This window comes from Zonotrichia albicollis, chromosome 6 (genome assembly GCF_047830755.1).
Source record: "Zonotrichia albicollis isolate bZonAlb1 chromosome 6, bZonAlb1.hap1, whole genome shotgun sequence".
NCBI classification, from domain to species: Eukaryota; Metazoa; Chordata; class Aves; order Passeriformes; family Passerellidae; genus Zonotrichia; species Zonotrichia albicollis.
In genome coordinates, this window is record NC_133824.1 from 49222687 (window position 1) to 49243265 (window position 20579).

The 20579-nt window shown below is 43.2% G+C and overlaps 1 protein-coding gene across 2 annotated transcripts in view; it reads left to right on the forward strand.

Annotated features, from left to right (window-relative positions):
- The window catches only part of ABTB2 (ankyrin repeat and BTB domain containing 2), a 111333-nt gene that overhangs the window by 49911 nt on the left and 40843 nt on the right, over positions 1 to 20579 (forward strand). The window contains exon 1 of one of the 2 annotated variants that reach the window (XM_074543713.1): positions 13081 to 13099. The exons of the other annotated variant lie outside the window; for it this stretch is intronic. The gene's annotated coding sequence lies outside the window, so the exon portion shown is untranslated. Of the gene's footprint in view, positions 1 to 13080; positions 13100 to 20579 lie in introns of those variants that run through there. 2 annotated transcript variants of the gene reach the window in all.

The following is a 20579-nucleotide window of genomic DNA, read 5'->3' on the forward strand; positions in this document are numbered from 1 at the left end:
AGTGGAGAAGGAATGTGAAGGAGTAGATGTGGCACTTCATGAAATGGTTCAGTGGGCACAGGGGTATTTCATCTTAATGATCCTGGAGGTCTTTTGTAACCCTAATGATTCTGTGATTGTCTTTATATGATGAACTATTATGCACTCAAAGCAGAACGCTCACAGCCCATCATAAGCCTTCTCCCAAATCCAAAGCTCACCTCTGGGCACTGATTCTATATATTAATACTCACAGGTCTTTCAGACAGAAAAATCAGTGTCTTGCACTTTCTGTCTGAGATGAACCCTGCTAAACAGCTGTGACAACCATGGGAGAAGAAATAAGTAAAAAAAAAGGTGGAAGGAGATGGCCTGAGGAGAGGAGAAGGGGGCTGCATGTACAGAGAATTATGGAATTATGGTTTTTCAGTTCAGCAGAATTGACTGCTCTCAATAGAAATTGATGCTGCCTGTTCCCTGAGAGCCCTGGCAGATGAATATCCCTCAACCTGGGCAGTGTTTGTCCTGACAAAGTGTGGTCAGTGCAGTAGATATAACTCCAGTTTGTCCCACAACCTCTCCTAGGGAAAGGCAGGGCTGCTATGAAGAGCGTAATTTGGGATTTGTTTGCTTTTGTAGCCTTCTGCCTTTTCCTATAGGTCTCCCATGACTGTTGAATGTAAAATAAGAGAACCTGGAGCCCCAGGGGGCTGTGGTCACACTGGCCTTACAGTGGGGCTAACAGAGCTCGAGTGTGTACCTGGTTTTGCTTGGAAGAAGTGGAGTGTGTTTTTAAGGAGCATATTTCCTTCCTACCATCCCTCAGTGCACACAGATGTAATTCCAGAGAAACTGCAACTACACAGCTTTGTAGAAATCGTAGACTCTGCTGTTTCCTTCTCAGTTTCACGCATCTGTACAGCCTTGTAACTCAGAGGGGCTCTGTAACTCAGAAGTTCTTATCATTTCCACCATGAGATTTATTTTCTGGGCCTTACTGCAAACATTACCAGAGAAAACTCAGAGCTAGTGACCCATCTCCGTTGTGTTTTACTGTCTGGTTTTTATTATGCCTGTGGTTTTCACCAGATTTGCTTCAGCTGTGATTTATTTTGGTCTCCTGCTCTGGCATTTGCTGGGTAAGCTTGCGTATTCTTTGCATTTTGTTGTGTTACTACATTTCTCTTCTCCGAATTGTTATTTTTAGGTGACTTTCAGGCCTTTGTCTTTCTCCTGAGTACTGGTATTCCAGATCCCAGTCAGAGACAGATTCCAGGTTGGCTCAGCACCTCCTGCTTGACTCAGGAGTTCTTGCTGCCTTTTTTATCTTGCTGAAAAATAGTCAGAAAACTATTTTAGTAATGGGTAGGTAACTGTAGTCAGGGTGTTCAGCAGTTTAATGTAGTAAGTAACAGCTTGGTGGTGCTCAAAAGCATCTGAGTAAATCTTTTTTATTTAACTCATTATTACAAAGATCTGAGGCAAGTCTTCAACAGAGAGGGATGGTGGGGTACAGTAGGAGCCAGAGTTTTCTCAGTAGGTTTGGGGTTCTTGTGTTTGGGGAGACAGATAAAGTGTGACCATTCCAGAGCCCAGGTTCTCTCAATTTTTTTTTTTTTTTTTTTTTTTTTTTTTTTTTTTTTTTTTTTTTTTTTTTTTTGCTGTTCAGACTCTTTTGGGGGCTTTTCCAGCTCTCAGTCCGTGAGCTCAGGGCTGCTGCCTACACAACCTGTAGCCCAACACTGTGTGCATTGTTTGGGCAGGAACTTCTCTGATTACCATATGATTCACAGCCCTGCTGTGCCACCAACTTATGTCATACGTGTCCCGTTCCCACACCCACCGTGCTCACAGCAATCCTCTGCTCTGCTTGTATTTATTTTGTTTCTTTTGTAATAAAAAACGGTGGCTGGAAACCTCAGCTGTGGAAATCAAGTGTGGTCAACTCTGACAAGGTTTTTTTGGCTTTCCTTTTGCTTTTCCTCCATGTGTGTTTACACACAGAGCGCAGCCTTGTCTTTCCTCCCCAAGCCAGGATCCAATTACACCCTATCCCTGTGCTGTTCCCGCTTTTCCTCAGCTACTAACCCAAATCTTGTTGTTAATACAAGCCTCCTACAGGTTCCAGGTTCTGCACCTTCCTGAGCCTTCTCTACACAGTGCCAGCTTCAAAAGCCACCAGGCTGGTGCTGATGTGACACTAGTGACTTAAGCCTGGCTGCTGTCATCTCCAAGTGTAATACTTTAATCCTTTCATTCCCATGCATCAGGGAAGGTGGTTTCTTACAGGAATTAAACATGAAGGTTTCCTGCCGTGGGCTCTTACCTTGGGGACAGAGCTAGTGTGTGTCCCTGTGGGGATGGGACCCTGCTCCTTCTCGTCTGTCAGCCCCCTGGGATCCATCGGGGCGAGTTTCCAGTGCAGCCATGGCCCCGAGGGTGGCATTGCACTGGCTGCTCTTCTGGAGATGCTCGGGACATGGACAGTGGTCCTTACCCAAGGGGACAGGAACTTCTGAGGCTGATTGCTGGTTATACTGTGCTGTATCCCACTGGATGCCTGTGAGGGGATCCAGGTCCAGGCATCTGCTGAGAGCCTCCAGGACAGAGCTAAAGCACAGATATTCTGGTGGCCCAGTGTGGATTCCCATTGGAATTTTATTGTTTCCAGTGAAAATCTGCATAGTCATTTAAACCACTTCATTGTTGGCAGGGCTCTGTCCTGAGCACAAATACAGAAAAGCAGAGAAATGTCACTTGTAAGCCACAAAAACTGCAAGAGAATTGAGTGTGAATAAGCCTTTTCCATCCCTTTCCATGAGTCTTCAGTTTATGATCTAATGAGCCAAATTTACCAAGTGCTTTCTTGGTGTGAGGATTCTTTTCCCCCAGTTCTTTGTTATCCATAATTCTTTATTTTAGCCTTTAATTTGGTATTGCAGACTCCCAGTTTGACTTTTGTTGCCTTAAACTGGAAGGGAACCACGGTCTTAATACAGTTCATTTTTCAGAATATAGAGAGATTGCCAGAAAACCTTTTTCACTTCTGGTTTCTGCCATAGTGGTTTTGAACCATGCAGACCTGCACACTTTAGTTGGTGAAGTACTGTGAGAGAAGACGATTTGTATTTCTTTGGCCAGCACAAAGCAGAAAATACTCCAGTGAAGGTCACAGTGTAGAAATTCCAGCAAGAACTGCCTCCTTGCCACTTCCTCAGCCCTTACTTCCAGTAGTATGAGCTACAGGTGGTATCTGGGTCTTCTCTTGTTTTCTTTTTGGCTTTTGGGGTTTTTTGTTTGTTTGTTAATTCATCTAGATTTTATACGTGGCAGGATAAGCTGATTCCAGTAATAGGCTGTAAAGCATAACAGGAACAATAATAATAAATAAAGTTATTTCAGTCTCTTTTGTGATGTGATTTATGGGCACTCCAAAATCACTCTGCTTCCAGAGTGCAGCATCAGATGATGTTAAATAATAAAATTAACAAGGAATGTTTATTGGGGAAAAAAGACTGTGGAACAGCAATAGCATTCTAGTTGGTGAGGAAAATGTATGAATACAGCAAAGAGATTAAAGAGGCACGAGGGTAAGCCAAGATGTTACACTTTTTAAGAGATCAGGAAGGGGAAATTCATCCCTTTCACAGCCTGGCTGTGAGCCTGCCAGCCCTTGGTCATGACCTTGGGAAAGGCAGCAGAGAAGCTGAACTGACCATTTACTTGCCTTTTATTTTTGGAAGGGATTGGTTTGGAATTAAAGTAAAAATCAGTCTCTTATGTGATGAAATAAGCCTTTTTTTTTTTTTTTGGCTCTGCCTGTAACAAACTTGTCTGCAGTTCAGCCCCAAGGGATGGAGCAGCAGGTCCTCACAAGGGCAATGTTATTAATGTCATATGGAGATGGAGTTGCTCAGAAACAGTCAGAGAATGTGGAAAACTGCAAGGAAAGAAATAACTTTGTTTTAAAGATGACAGTTGAAGTCAGGAGTAAAAGCTGAGGGTGATAAGTGCAATTTCAGCATGGATTGGTTCCATGCAAGAGGGAGATGCTGGAGCACGTGGGTTGGGAGTAGCTGCTGATAGAGTCCAGCCAGGCTGGGCTGCAGGGAAAGGCCTTTTCCTCCTCTGGGAAGTTCCATGGATCACATGCTGCATTTGGAAGCCCTGTGGGTTCATTACTCATTGCAGAATTATTGCAAACTGTCCTCTCTGCAGCCTCTGTGTCAAACTGAAACAGAACTTTGCTCAGAGAGAAGCTGTGCTTCAGAAATGAGTCTTGCCCATCAAGAATTGAAACTAAATATTGAATAGAAATTCCTCTGCTATTCCTCAGTTCCCAGGCATGGAAAAGAAGGCATGGAGTAAAATGTCCTAATTGGGGGATATAATCCCTCAACAACAACATCCTTCTGTGCTCTACCTTGTGACAGCGCAAGCCTCGTGCTCATCTCTTGCTCCAAGGCTCCAAGTTTCAAACAAAGTGAAGCTTTGTGTGAAGCTCAAAGTGAAGATGGCTGATGAAGCTGGGTGTCTTTTAGTCTCACCACAAGGGATTGATCTTCTTCTTTAATTGATTTTTTCCCCCTCTCTGGTCAGACAGAGCCAGTAAAGGGAATTTTCTGTGTGTGTCACTGGTGATCTTTAAGTCATTTGTCTGCTCCTACTGGCGTGCCCTGGCTTGCCTTTCATCTCCCTTCAGGCTTTTAAAGGCTGGGTAGAGAGCAGAGAGAGATTTAACCTTATCACATAATTTGTTGTAAAACAGCTTCTTTGCTGCGTAATTTGGTTTGGAAATGTTAAAAAAAATTGTATTTTTATCAGGACATAGATGTTGCCACAAACACAGAGGCAAAAAGCAGCCCCTTTGGTGGATCTGAACAGAACTTCTGGGTTCTTCCCCAGCTCTGCCTTGTCCCTGCACTGGTTGAGAATTAAGGATTTAATTGTAAATACCAGAAATCTGTAATTGCAGCAACACTTGCTTCGCCATAGACAAGAAAGTGCTTGTTTTTCAGGTTAATACTTGTCTTGCAGCAGCTGCTGACTTTGTCATGGCTGTGTTCAGTGAGAGTTGTCTTGCTCTGTGTTGGTTGAGGGTTTTTTCCCCCAAGAGTTCTTTGGAGGAAACCCAGAATTCTGAAGTTGCCTTGCTTTGAGGCTGATATATATATACAGCATTATGTTTTATATAAAGCAGCAGGCTAATGCTCAGCTTTGCTCTCAGTGGATCAGGAATTTAGTGTTCAGTTTAGAGCTTTTCCCCCGTGCAGACTGAGAGCTTTTGTCTTGCCGTGCCGCTTCCTTCCTCGCATCTCGGAGCGTTTTCCAGCATCTCTGAGGCAGGGTCTGTGGAAGCAGGGTTGGGAACTGTTAAACAGATGAGAAAGCTGAGGGAAATGCCTTCGCCACATGATTTAGTGGCAGACTGGAATAAGTTCAGTATTTCTGCTGCTGGGTCCCAGGAGCTGTGTACTAAACCTACTGTTGCCTTTCCAGCCTCCAAAGGCTTTTCCCACTCCAACCTCTGTTTCAGCACAGGCTTAGGGTTTTTAATGTTGCCTCAAAAATAGCTGTCCTTCTGAGAATAGAGAAGTTTTTCTTCAAAATACCTTCCCTCCCCCAGTTTTTTTTAAATTTTTAATCATTCCCTGCTGAAAACCTCCACATCAATCTGATCTCAGCTTGTCCTTCCAGCAGGAGAGAGGGGTTTGCACAGGCCCCATCCAGAGTTGGGAATGTCAGCGCCTCTCTGGGTTATTTAAGATACTTCTGCTGTGCAATAAATCTCATCTTGTCATTCTAATTGTACAATAACTTGGAAATGAGAGAAGTCAGCTGGGGGAATATGTGTGTGCACTGGAAAAACCATCCAGAACACTGTGCTGGAACAGGGCTTTGGATATTGTTGTGGAAAAAGTTTGGAAGCCGTTAGCCTGGTGCACAGGAGCAGTGAAACAAAACAGGGGTGCTTGTTTAACAAAGGGAGAAAACAGGAGAGTGACAGAGTGAATGTGCCCATTCCTTCCAGACTCTTCCAATGCTTTTAGGTAGAGGTGCATGTCTTGTTGGCACTGTCCCTCAGGAGAAAGGGCACGTAAACAAAACAAGCCAGAGGGTAACCAAAACAATACTGATGTAGGCTAGCACTGCAATGATTTATTTTTCTGTTGTACCTCCCAGCTGAAGACACTGAATAAACCATATCCATATGGAAATGCCTTGAACTTTTAGGCTGTCAGGCAGGTTCCATGGAGGATATTTCATAAATCTGCTTGGGGAGATGGATTTCACCTGGACATGGCACCAGGTGCCATGTGGTCACCAAAGATGTGCAAACAGGAAAAGAATTATTGATAACCCCTTCTGTTCTCCCACCCTTTTCCCTGACCTCCTGGGCACTGGGTTTCCAATGGCTTTGATGGCTGTGCCTCTGTTTCTCCTGCTGGAAAACAAAGACAGTGATAGGGATCTTTGCTTTGTACCAGGTATTGTTTAAGACTTCAAACTGCTTTAAAAGGAGGAAGGGCCAAGGCGATTCAAATCCATAAATCAGTGTTTCTGCAAAGAGTGGTTTGGGTCTATTCATTGCATCCAAGAAGAAAAGAGGAATTGTCAGTTTGTTTTTTCAGTCTGTTACATGAAAATAAATTCAGAGACCTTTTCCTTCCTACCTAAGAAGTGCAGAGATGGAAATAGTTCCTAAAGGCTCCAGTTAGACCCAAACCTCAGCTTTTTAACCATGTTTGAAACGAGAGTGGTGATGATAATGTCTTTAGTGAGGCCTAAATCTGAACCTAATTTTGACAAAATACTATGTTTGTGCAGTAGGCTCAAATACTCCTTCACAGCTTTTTGTGTTAGTTTGAAATCCACGCCTCAGATTTCAGGCAGGTGTGGATAAAAACAAACAAAAACCCTAAACAAACAAATTGACACCAACCCCCTGTGATTTTCCTCCTCAGTGGTGAGGAGAAATGCTGATGTATCTAAAGTGCATTTCCTTTTTCATGACAAAATACAGAAAGTGAAATTGGGAATGAAACCTGATGCAACAAATGCTCTTTTATTCGTGGAGAAGACATTTGGCAGCAGAAACACAAATGACAACATAACCTCTTTGAAACAGATGACCTCTGTTTGCCCTGTAAAATTTCCTGCATTCTGCTTTTCATTAGCTATTTGCTTATGTGGTTTATGTATTTTATAGATAAAAAAATTACATAAAATATGAACTATGGTATGATTTAGACCTCACATGGGTCTTATGGATGATGTGACCAAGCTTGTAGGAACTGAGCTCTCTGTGGTTGCATGCAATGTGGTTCTTACTTGAGTCAATGTTTAAGTGGCATTTTTCCATTTGGGCACACCCATGGTATTCATGGAGGTTTTGGGTCAGGATATGCTGATAATTTGGAGGGAGCCTCTTCATCCTGGGATCATGTACTGAAAGCTTTAGTTCAGGCACTAAGTGCTTTTGGTTCAGGGTTGTATCCTGGAACTTCCCCCAGCCCCAAAGGATTAAAGATGATTATATTTTTGCCCCAGAGTGTGGTGATAGATTAATAGGAGATTACTGGAGCTGTTAAAGAGGATTCACCATTGTAAGAACTGAATGTTCAGAAGCAGAACCTCATTTCAGACCTTTTTTCCTCAGAATGCTCCAGTGTGAGGGGAGAGAAAGGTTCTTTCCAGGAAGCACTGCTGATGAACCACCTTGTTTAATGTATAAGAAAGTTCTTTTAGATGCTTCAAGATAAAAGGCATCTATAGTGCTGCTTCAGAATTAATGATGTCATGCCAGCTCCATCAGAGAGTTTATGAGTCTTGGTTTCTTAGACTCTCATAAAATAGGTAATTTATCAGTGCTGCTAAATGAGAGAAATCACCCTGCAGCTGCAGTGGGGAACACTCAGGCTTTGATTGCAGTGGGAGAGGAAGAGAAAGCTGTTGGATGAGCTGTCATGTTGTAGCTGCTCAGTGCTGTGTTTTATTTTGGAGGGAAATTGTCTAAATATTGCAGAGGTGTTCTCTAATTATGATCTTTGAATTACTTCAGTGTCAGCTGACCTCTTTGCCTGTGCTGTGCTTTCCTTGTTTGAACGTGGCACCACAGAATTCCTTGGCTTGCTGGCACTATACTTAATTCCAACTCCCCATCAGCACCAGGGCCTCTGTGGCTTTTGGGCTGGAGTTACCTTGTAGTCATTCCTCTTTCAGCATGAACCAAGAAAGCTCATGTGGAGTACAGAGAGTTCTGGAGGCCTTACTAAGAGATGCTCACTGCCCTAAGAATCTTAAGATGTTGTAAAAACAAAAAACCATTTCCCCATCCAACCAACCTCAGGAATAAAGAGAAGAAATCCTTTGTTTCTGGTCACAGGGAGTGAGTTTAGAAGCAGCCTTGCCCATCACAGCTGAGGAGAGAACCCAGACCTCCTGCAAAACCATTTCTCCCTGCCTGTGGTACCAGCAACTTGCTAATTTGAGAGCAATATTGTTCCAGTTCTCAGGCTATCTGGGCTGATGTAATATTCTTGGCTTCAGTCAGGTGGGTCATAATAAATTTTCTGGAACTACTTCCAGTTCTCTGTTTCTTTTCTTATAAACAACTTCTTGCACTTGGCAAATTCCGTTTGCTTCAGAATGCCAAAACTGTGGAGAAGTTTTCTATTGACTTCTAAAACTAAGTCTTTTAGTATTTTCTCTGAAAGCAGAAGAGATTAAATTTAAGAGGTTTTATTTAATTTATTATTTTTTCAGCATTTCAGCAGTTTCTGTTATTTCTACAAGATGTGGTGGCACTGGCAGGGTGGTGTGATTTTGTGCCAGTTTTAGCTGAACTAAATCAGGGATGCTGCAGTCTCACCCATCCTTTTTTGTCCCCAAACATTTCCCCACTGCCCTTTTATGCCTGCACTTGCATTTATGTGTTTATACAGTGCTTATACTGAGGCAAGGAATTGATGCAGCCAAAGCTGATCCTGCTGAGGGAGAATATTGACAAAAGCCAGGAACACAAAGCTTGGGACAAAGAGGAACAGGGCTGCTCTCACTTAGGATGTAGTTCACTGGAAATTTAGAACAATGTAGGTGGTAATGAGAGCATCTTCAGCTCATTTTCACTGCCCTGGGTGTCTGAGATATTGCCTCTTATCAGCGTAATGTGGAGACAAGAGGGTGGAATCCAGCCTGGAGCACATAATATCGACGGTCTTTCATCAGAGAGGGTGAGAGGTGACTCAGTCTGCAGCAGGTTAAACAAGTGCCACTCACCTGTGGGATTTGAGTTTCCCAGGCTGTCTCGGATCCAGAGTGAGCTGGGAGAGCAGCCCAGGCACAGAACCCTTGTTTTCACAGAGCCAAGTGTACAGGCTCATGTCACAGACACAGGACATGCTTCACTCTTTTCTTGGTTTGGACAAGTCATACACGACTTTTGCATCTGGAAAATGCCAATGGTGGGAGCTGCAATAGCTGCAGGGCTTGGATGTGTTTCCTGCTCTCAAACCCTGCAGCTTTGCCACCAGCCAGTGATGCAGTGCACTTGAACCACTCTTTAATATAATACAGTACAGCTCCAGCTACTGCACATGGCCAGAACTGAGAGGTTTGGCCTCGACTCCCACTGAAGTTTTCTCTGCGTACAATAATGTTTTTTCCCCCACATTTGTTTTTGGCAAAATTGCAGTTGCCAGATTTGATCCAAATGTGTGTTTTTTGCTGCTGGCTTTGTATAGTTTTGTACTTTGGCAATATCAGATACCAGGGAGAAGGCTTGGGGTAACCTAATTGCAGCTTCCAGTACCTGGAGGGAGCTACAAGAAGGGACAGAGACTTTTGACAAGGGCTTAAAGTGACAGGACGGGGGGAATGGATTCACACTGACAGAGGACAGGGTTAGATGGGATATTGGGAAGAAATTTTTCCCTGTGAGGGTGCTCAGGCCCTGGCACAGGTTTCTGGAGAAGCTGTGGCTGCCTTGTCCCTGGAATTTTTCGAGGCCAGGTTGGACTGAGCTTGGAGCAACCTGGGACAGTGGAAGATGAACACAGCAGGGGGTTGGAATGAGAGGATCCCTTGAGATGATCCCTTCCAGCCCATTCTGTGAGATACTGAGAAAGCTTTTCCATCCAGTCCTTGCCGAGGTACCATCTATGACCTGCTGGTTTACTGATAAGAATGGGATTACAGGCAGAAAGTCAGAATAGAAGAAATCTTTTATACTCTAGAGATAGTTTTGGTGGGCACTGTGGTGACATTTCCCAAGGGGAGATGGAGGAGATGGATTGCTCACACCTGAGCGAGAGCAAAATGCAAACAGAGGAGCAGTGCAGCTGCAGATCAGGATTCCTCCTGGCTTTGCACAGCACAGATTTCCACATTAGTTCCTGTCAGCATGGAGACCCCTTGACATTATTGGGTCAAAGAAAGGTGCTAATCCATCACAGAAAATGGCTTAGCACTTGATTTATATTCATTTATCTTCGCTCTGCACAAATGCTTTGTTCCTTACCCTGCTTTGAATCAGACCAGCCTAATATATTGGCATCTCAATCATCATTTGGCTCCCACTGAGATAAAGAAGCAATGGTCGAGCCTGCAGGGCCCTAACAGTAAATCAGTGATTTATTAAGAAGAACAGGGCAGGAAGGTGAAGATCATCTTGAAAATAGGTAGTAAGGAGACTGCTACATTTTTCTGTTTGTCTGATTATTCTGCCCTGAAGAACTATAAAACAGCAAAAAAATACCCACATCACACCCAAGGTAACTTCAGGTTTCAAAGCAGGGTGTTAAAAAATTGAGACATTTATTTTTTTTATCTTATTATGGTGATCTTGAAATTTGCCTGGGAAGGGTATTGGAAGCTGAATGACTTTGCCCACACAGCTACAGTGGATATCAAGTTCCATCAGCACAGGGCCAAGGCATGTCCAGCTCTGCTCAATCACCCTTTGTTTGTTGTGCCACTTCTCAGGGAATGGGATGAGGGAAAGGGAGACAAATGATCCTGGAGGTTAAAAGATAGTGTCACACGTTCCTCAGTAATTTTGAGGAAAAATAAAATATTTCCAAGGTAAAGGTGCAGAATTTGCTCTTATTTATAGGACTGTTTTCCATTCTTTCACTGATTTCTTCCATCAGGGAATGTTAAGGGTTTGGGGTTTTTTTCCTGCTCCTTTTCCACCATCCTTCTTCCATATATCTATTTCCAGCCTCTCTGACTCTTCTATGTGCTCCTTTCCCTTCCTTGTTGTTATTATTGTATTACTTTGGGGGAAAAGATTGTTCTGAAGTACAGTTTGAACTCCAAATAAGTTTCTGTGTTAGTCCCAAGTGATGTTCCCTATCTCCTATTCCAGTCTGTTCCCAACCATAAGTAGAGCTGCAGGGCAGCCCAGTTTTAGCCTTTACCAGTTTGTCCTTTTTTAACAGAACAGTCTCTTATTTGAGCTATCACTTCAATGATTTGGTGAAAAGAACCAAAAAAAGCACTCTTAGACAGTTGAGCCTCCCCAAATCTGTCTCTGCTATGGTTCTGCCTTTTGCTTTATTCCATGACAAATCTGAAAAGCCTTCTAAGACGTTTTTTCCCTTGGCAATAATCAAAGCTATTAATATTGCTGGGATATAGTGGTTGCAGACAAACAGCTGGATCCAAAAAGTGATTACTTCTGTGAGATGGGGTTATTTGTGTGGGATGGACCTTTGCTTTTCAAGTCCTTCCATGCTGTGCATCTCTGCCTTGCAGCAGTGGAGATGATCCACATTGCCCTCAGAGAGAAAATCATAATTTAAAACAACAGAGACCCCACAAAATAGAAAATAGAGGTTTTATTTTGTACCTTAATGACTACAGAAGTTTTATGAACAAAGATAACACTGTGATTGTTCGTTAAAATAAAGAAGTTTTTCCCAGCTGTGCAGCTTTTGTCAGTTAAAGAATCTTGCTCTAAAAAGTTCTTTTGTTTTCATTTCACTTTCTTCTGCTGTGAGGCAATTTTCCCTGTTTTTCCATCATTTTACCTGAAATGATGAAAAATGTTTGGGTTTTTTTTTCCTTCATTTCACCTCCACAAATAACAATGTTCCAAGTGTCAGGAAAATAATGGCATGCTATGAAATGGGGTAACTGGAAGTCCCGTGCAGGAAAACCCTGAGACAGCAGCAGGCTGTCAAAATCAATTGGGCTGAATGTTTGAATCCATTATGGATCTGCTGCACAGCTGTGATAGAGATATCAAAGTGTATTTTTATAATAAAATACAAGATTGGGATTCTAATTTTCATCCCCTACACAGATGCTGCGTTAAAAACCCAGAACATGTGGTTGCGTTTCCAAATTCTTCAAAGAACCGTGGCCATCCTGACAACTGCTGCTTTTTATGCTTATGCAAAAAATTTACTGTTTTAAAATAAAAATACTGGTTTTCTTTGGTTATAAAACAATGTTGGGGATCCATTAATCAGAGTGGTTTCCTGACCAAGTATTCAGATCTTAATGTAAATGTCTGTAAATAATATAGTGGCAGCAACATTCTTTTGGAAACAAAATTCAAAGAGGTCCTGTTTGAGCAGCGAGTACTTGCTCAGGGCAGTTATATTTAGGGCTGTAATGGAAGTGTACAAGTTATGCTTTTTATACAAACTATAAATGGCTACAACCAAGAGACTTAGACTTTGAAATGCGCTTGGCACTTGTGCAATAGTGAGACAGGCCAGAGCCTTGTAGTACAGTTGGGCTTGGGTTTTTTTTACTTTTGCCTGCCAGCTTTACAAATATTGCCAAATTCTTACAGTGTTGCCACCCCTGAAGGGCACTTTCAAAAATAGATGTTGGATCTGCTCTCGTTTGGGACTGGTGTGGAGCCTTGGAAAGGTTGGACCCTGAGTGCGAGTGTGACAACAATGTAGAAGTGATGGGGGAGAAGAAAGAGGAATTCAGATGCAGAAGCAGGGAGTAAAATAGGTGCTGAAACCAGAGCAAGACGTCATGGAAGGAAGCCAGGCATGAATGTGGATGGTATGAGATGGTCCTTGAGTGCCACACACGATGCCAGAAATGGGCTCAAGTGTTGCAGATCTTTCAGATCGAGGGTAATGCTGAGCAGTTGGTGAGTAAGTGGAATTCCTCAGCTTCACTTCTGAGTGTCTAAACAATTGGTCATTGTTGACAAGATCTCCAGGATGCTTTGATGTGAGGAAGCAGAAAGTTGCAAAATACTGTCATTAGTAAGAGACTAATCAGCTGTATTGGGGGGGAAAACTGCCAAATACTTCCAAGTGTTTGTTTGAGGAAATGAAAATTGAGAGAGGCATAGCTTCTGTCCTGGGCTAGAATTGCTGCTGGTCTTTAGTGCTATCAAAATACTCTTGGAGAGCAAACCCTGCCTAATGGTGCTTGTCAAACACAAACATTGTTATCAGGACGGTGAAGCTTTTTGTGTTTGTCTTGTCCCAAAAGCTTGCACTAATATGGGGCTGTGGGCAGAGCTGGGGTGAAAAATGACAAAGCTTGTGATTCATGAATTACTCATGCATGTAAATGCTGCTGTGAGCAATCTGCTGTGCTGAAATAATACTGAAGGTTAAACTGGAGGTATCAAATCTACAATGGTGCTGGCTCTTTTCTCCTCAACTGCTCACCATGCACCACCCCAAGTTTTGTGCTGTCTGGCCGGTGACTCCAAAGCTGAATCATTTTTGTCTGCAGGCAGGGTAGGAATGTGCTCATCCTGGGGAGCCTCCAAGCCTTGCCCTCCTGAGGTCAGACTTCACGGGCTCAGCACTGCACTGTGTTTCTCTTAGATAAAATTTCAATTTCATATTGAGTGACAGATGCATATTTCTCCCTGACAAAGCCCAAGCTGCTGTTGCTGACAGCTAAAGGAGACAGTTGTCTAAAAAATTCCTTTAGGAGCAGTGAGTTGGTTACTTCTGAGCTCCTATTTCCTCGTGGCTTTTTAAAAATAAACTGAGAGTAATCAGCCCTTATGACACTCTGATATTTTAGGTCATTAACTGATGCAATTGTAATCTTGATGTTTATTATTAAGTGACCATGGTTTCTGAAATCTGATTTTAATGGCTTGCAACAGCCAGGAGAGGCTAAGGAGGGTAGATTTTATCAGGCCAAGGACTCACCTGTCTAAAGAAGCAGCTATGCAGGGGTAATTTCTTCCCAAAAATTGCTCTGGAATACGTTAGAAGGGATTGCACTGGATTATTCTGGAGTGTTTCCCTGGTCAGATTCTTGGTCTTGACATTCCCTAAGAAAAGGAACTGGGAGTGGCTGAGGATATAAATTTACTATCCTCTTTGTCTGGCAAGCATACAGATCATGGGATGTATAAATAGAAGAATTGAAGGCAAGCAAAGAGAGGTCATTATGGGATGTACAAAGAGCTTACTCAGAGCACATCTGGGGAACTGGGCATGATTCAAAGGCCAGATTACAGGAAGGACAGTGAACAATAAGGAATGGATTAGAAAAGGGTATTGTGGAGGGTATGAGGGCTCGAGCTGGTGCCTGCAGTAGCTGCAGTCCCACTGCTTACACCAAACAAAGCTGATTTTACTGTAAAAGCACCTAAATTGGAGACTTCTAAAGAATTCCAAGGGAATGGAGAGAGAACCCTCTTCTTCCTAAGCCTTCTGATCCCCATGGCAGTGCTACTAAAGGACTCTTACCACTGATTACCTGTCAACCTGTCATACCTTTCTCCTTATTTCAAAAACAAAGCTTCAGCTTGCATATATATATATATATATATATATGTTTTTTCCTTATAATTTCTTATGGTACTTCTGCTCTGTTTATCAGAACAACTGTCCAGTATTGTATCTACATTCACATTCACATCTCTGCAGGGCTAAAATAATTTTACTTTCCTTAACCTTCTCAGGGTTGGGTAAAGCTTCTCTTCTGATGTCATAAGCTCCACTGAGGTGCAATTAAATATTGTCATAAAATCTGTACTTTCATCTCAGAAGTAGCTGCATCTTGGGGAGCCTTATTGAAGGTTAAAAGGGCTTTGTAAATGAAAAAAGGGCTGTTGGTAAGGGGCAAAAAAAGTGCTGCTGTCACATATGGGAAATGAGGATGCTGCTAAATGTTGAGCAGCATGAAGGAGTAAGTTGAGGATGAGAAATGAAGCAAGAACACTGCTGCTGTCAAACCACCCTTACCAGGAATTAAGCAATATCCTCATTTTCCAGATAAGCAGACTGAGACTCTGAGATTATTCAAACTGGTCGGGGTTTACACAAGTAGGGAATTCTAAGTCTTCAGCCTCTTGGACCACAGTAATTTCTTGGCACAGGACTCTGGTTTTCTATTTCTTTCACAGTTTTCATATTCTATTTATACCACTTCTCATAAAACTGTTTTTTCATTGATATTTCTAACCCAGTATGGGGTTTTCTCTTTAGTGTGCCATATTGGATCTTGAAAATAAGAGTCCTGGAAGCATGGATTTATTCATAATTGGTGGATTTTTTAACACTGATATTACAGTGTAGCACAGGTCTTTGCCTGCCCTTGGGCCCTGCATAGAAGAGCCAATGCCTGGAAAATCACATGTACAAAATTCCAAAAGGATCAGCCGAGTTTTAGGGATGTACTTGTTGACATCTGAGCACACACACTTCTCTTCAGAAGTACTTGTAGGAAGTAATAATAGCAGGAAGCATTTAAAGTTTATATTTACAGATTATATCCCCAAAGGCCTTTTATTAGGACATATAAAACAGGAAGCATAATTCTACAAACCTAGACTTAAAGCCACATAGTTATTCCATTTATTTCCAATCTCTGGATCCAGGTTGTGGGAGCAGTGGCTCTGTCCTGCCCAGTTTCATCCTGGGAATTTGAACTGGGTATTTTGAACAGGGTGCAATGGCTCTGTGCTGCCCAGTTTGTCATACTGAGAATTTAAACTGGGAATTTTGAACAGGGTGCAATGGCTCTGTGCTGCCCAGTGTGTCATACTGAGAATTTGAACTGGGAGGTTTGGGCTTTGCCAAGTGCTGGTTCTGGTGCAGGAGTTTGGTGGTTGCTTCTCTTCCTTTTGCCTGCGTTTGTCCGTCTCGGAAATGGGAACGAGGACAGTCATTGTGCTGTGTTTTTTGGCAGTTATGACAATGCAAGCCCAGGATATGTTCCCTTGTGCTTATGTTCAATTAAATGCTTGGGGCCAGGCCAGGTTAGTGGTTGTCCAGAAGACCACAGGGATATGGAAGTGGGATTAGTGACTCAGTAAATTCTGACTCGGTATTAAACCAAGGCCTTTCTCCTACTTTTATAGTCATTTGCAAGCCCATATATCACAGCTGGATTCAAATGGAATACAGATCCTTCCTACCTTTGTCCAATTCCACCATTTTCATAGCAAAAGGGAAGCAAAATGTGTGGGATGAAGACAGGCACAGGGAGTTTTGTAGGACTAGGGAGGCATTTTTAGCGATGGTCCATCGGCTCCTGCCCTTTCCCTGTGGATTTCCCTGCTTTTTAGACTTCCAGTTCTGCAGTGACCTGCACCCCAGGAGGAAAGAGTGCTGAATTTTGAGAGTGCTTTATAAGTCTCTCCTGGGTTATTTTGATACCTAACTTGAGCAATGCCTGTTAACACTGAGCGACAGGAAGACTGTGAGCGTGAAGGTGGCTCATTCTCTGATAACATTCCTGAAGTCCAGGAAAACTGTATTTTCTTAATTTGGAGAGAATATTGTCTCTTTGAGCAGTAGGACCAAGACTGAGGGCTGTGTGACTCTGAGGTGTCCAGAAGTGTCCCCTTAGGACATCAGCTCTTTGATGGAGAGATCCAGCGTAGCACTTGCAGAAAATTTTAAAATCTCCTCCACTTGCAGCTCCTCCCCCCTCTGCTTCTACTCCTGTTTCCAATTACAGAATTACTGTTTAATGTGGATGCAGATATAGGAAACTGTGTTTGATTTTTCTTACTGCTGACAAACTGGGAGAGATGCCTGCCTGCTTTCTAGCAGAAGCCACACTTTTTTCCTATACATGAGCAATTAGGTGCATTGTTCCCTGATCACAAGTCTCTCTCACCATCTATAACATGGCTGCAGTTGATTATAGAGCCTGATGTGTTTAAAGTTTGAGGGAGCTCCATCAGGAACACTTTGGTTGCTGTTTTGTGGAGGGATTTGTTTATATTCTGTCAAAATGATCCCATCTCATTTCATAAAATAAAGAGGAGTTGAGCTTTCATAGCCGCGGTAGGTCAGCAAGGAGAAAACAGAACTCCAGGAACTGGCATTAATTCCTGCTGGTGCTCCACACTGGGAACTGAATGGCAAGAGGGAACTGCAGGGCATTGTGTGGTGTGGGAGAATGGGGAAGGGAGAACAAGGAGAGCCTTGAATGCTCCTGGCCATGAGGAATGGCAGGACTTTGTGCAAGGTGACAGCCGTCCCGATGTCATGGCCACGTTCCAACGTGGGAACTGCACTTGCACTTGGCTGAGCTTTCCCCCGGCTCCCTTGGAATTGGTGGGATTTGGCAACTCCAGCACAGTCAGGTCGTCACCGTCCGCCTTCAAAACTTGGGCCTTCCAGAATTTCACTTCACAGGGATCAGCCATCATTCCCACCCCCCAGAATGTTTCTTGCAGAATTTATCCCAAGCCAAACATTACAAAAGCACGCTGCTGTAGGGATTCCTGCTTGGTTTCCTAATGCATTTTTCAAGCATACTCACAGCACTCCTTGTTTCACACATGGGGATTTTAGCAGCAATTTATAATGTATAGAGATGATTTTGAATTTTCCAAGGGCTGTCTAGTTGGTTTGGCCAAATAGGTGCTTTTTTTCCTACTGTTCTGATTTGTTTTATGGAAGTGTTTAGGTATAAATAGCACATTGTATTGCCCCATGCATTTTGCTAGGTTTATTTTTTAAAAAAGCAGTTTTTCCGTGTCAGTAGTTTATGGTGTATATCCCTGTCCTAATTATATTCCTGATTCTTTGCCTAATCTGTCATGAGCAGAGCCAGTGCATTTCTGAAATAAGGAAATCAAGTACCCTGGGCAATTTCCATGAGGAATCCCAGACAGCAGAATTCAAGTGCTTTCCAGCCAAGACTCCTTGGCCCTTTGCCACTTGTGAGTGGCCCCATCTTAACCTCTCGACATCATAGAAGTGTTTGAAAGCCATCAAATTGCTGATGAGTTAATCTCTAGGAAGCTGTCTGCCAACATCAAGGGTCTAGACTGGAGAAAGCCCAGAGAAAACCATTACAACAAGGTAAAAATGATGGCAAGTCCCTTAGCACAACCATGGTGTGCAAATGGTTTGAGCTGTGAAGGGGCCATGGGTAGTTGAAACGTCAAACATTCCAATCTCAGAGCAAAATTCAGGGAAAGGTCTGCATTTGCCTGTATCTTGAGAGCAAAATAACAGAATTTGATGCCAGCCTCTGAATTATGAGGACATTCAGAGGTGGACCTGGGGTTTCTTACAGGAATTATCCTGCTTGAGGAACTGAATTGACTGCCCAGCCTGGGGAGTCATACAATCAGGCAGTGGTTTGGCTTGGAAGGCACGTTTAGAGATAATTTAGTTCCAAACTCCCTGCCATGGGCAGGAACAGCTTGCCATAGACCAAGGTTGCTCCAAATCCTGTCAAACCTGGCTTGAACACTCCCAGGGATGGGGCAGCCACAGCTTCTCTAGGAAACTGTGCCAGGGCCTTCCCACCCTTGCAGTAAAAAATTCCTTCCCAACATCCCATATAAACCCACCCTCCTTCAGTTTAAGGCCATTCTCCTTTATGCTGTCACTCCATGCCCTTGTCCAAAGCCCCTCTCCAGCTCTCTTGGAGCCCCTAGGGTTCTCCCTGGACCCTTCTCCTCTCCAGGTTGAACATTCCCAACTCTCCCAGCCTGTCTCCAAAGCAGAGGTGTTCCAGCACGTGCTGGAAACCACACAAGAGCTTTGCCCAGCCCTGCTCGGGGGAGCCGTCATGTTACAGCCAAAGCTCTCTGCAGAGCTGCTGCGCCTCTTAAAGCAGAAAGATGTCCAGGAGTGTGAACAGACTTTTCCCTGGATCTTGCTCAGACTGGAAACATTTTCAGTTGCTATTAAAAAGCATCAGATTACGGACAACAATTTCAAACTCTTTAGGCAAGCAGAATAATTTGAGTTTAAGGAACTGCTTAACTGGAATTCACCCAGTCGTGACTGCCTTTTAAGAGCATTGGCAGCAAGTGCTCGTGAACAGGTTTCATATTTAACTGAGGCAGAATAAATATGGCTTTATTTCCAGCTGCTGTTTCAAAAGCTATGGAAAGATCAGGAAAAAATTGTTAGCCAGCCATGCTTTAATTGAGAAACAGGCCATTCCAGAGGTGACTTGTGAGCTCTTGCTGCTCCTGAGGTTTGAGCTAAGCCACACTTGAATTTAGTCTCTCCTTAGCTCCACCAGGGCCAGGATCCTGTACTTAAAATCTTAATTAAAAATACTGCCCAAGTGGTTCATTCCTGCACAGTAAATATGTGTTGTTTCACATTGTTTTGTGGGAAAAACACAGTTTGGAAAGTCAGGAAATCAAGGTGAATATCAAACTGAGAGTGTTCTTACATGGATTGATTTATTTCAGTTGCAGTTTTGCTTATCTTGCTAGTCATTATTAAAACCAGTGTTGCCACTAATGTGAAAATGCAGGAATGTGAATGCCAGACAGAAACTGCCTGTGGTTTATGCCATTTTAACACCTGTGGACTGAAAATTCCATGATTTGGGAAGCAGGAGAGCAAGAACCATAGTTTGGGATACAAATAATCAGCACAAGGCACTTGCCTGTTATCAAAAAAAGGGGGGGGTTTAATTGGTATTAAAGATTAAGTCCTGTTCCTACTTAAAACATCACTGGGCAAAGCTTGACTGCAGATGTCCTTGTGCCTGAATCTCTTATCTGAGGAGCAACAATGATGCTTTTCCAGCTCTACAGAGTTACTAGGAGTGGATCAGGAGGAAACCAAGATTAGGGTGCTGCAAGATAGAACAGTTGTGTGGTACATTTCTGTTTTGCTTCCCAGTGTCCCAAAATCAGTGCTGGGAGGTGTGTCCTCATTCCCAGGCCTGCTTGTACCTGTGGAGACCTGCCAGATGTGGGGAGCTTTGGGAATCTGTGTGTCATTCATCCCCCTCTCCCGGGGAAAATCCCCAGTGGCATCACTGGGCTTTGGCACATGGCCAAAGTCCTGGTGAATTCCTTATTCCTCTCTGGTGCCTAAAGGACGTTCCTCAGCTCTGCCAAGGCAGGTGACAGTATAAATCTTGTCCACAGCTATCTTGGATTAGTCATTTTTCCAAAGGTAAATAAATCCTCCCAGTTTCCAAGCATCACCTGACAAACTGTGAACTGGAAAACTGAGAAAATGATGTTGCCTTTTGCGAGCCAAAGCATTCTGCAAATCTTTATTTTTAATTCCTTGTTAGAAAACAGAACTAACTGAAAGGGGCTGGCAGAGAAAATGTGCCCCACTCCCTTCCCTCTGCCGGGCTCAGCAGTGGAGCTGCCAGTTTCTGTTTTCGCCTCTGTAGAATTATGTGCCTCTATTTGAAAGTTT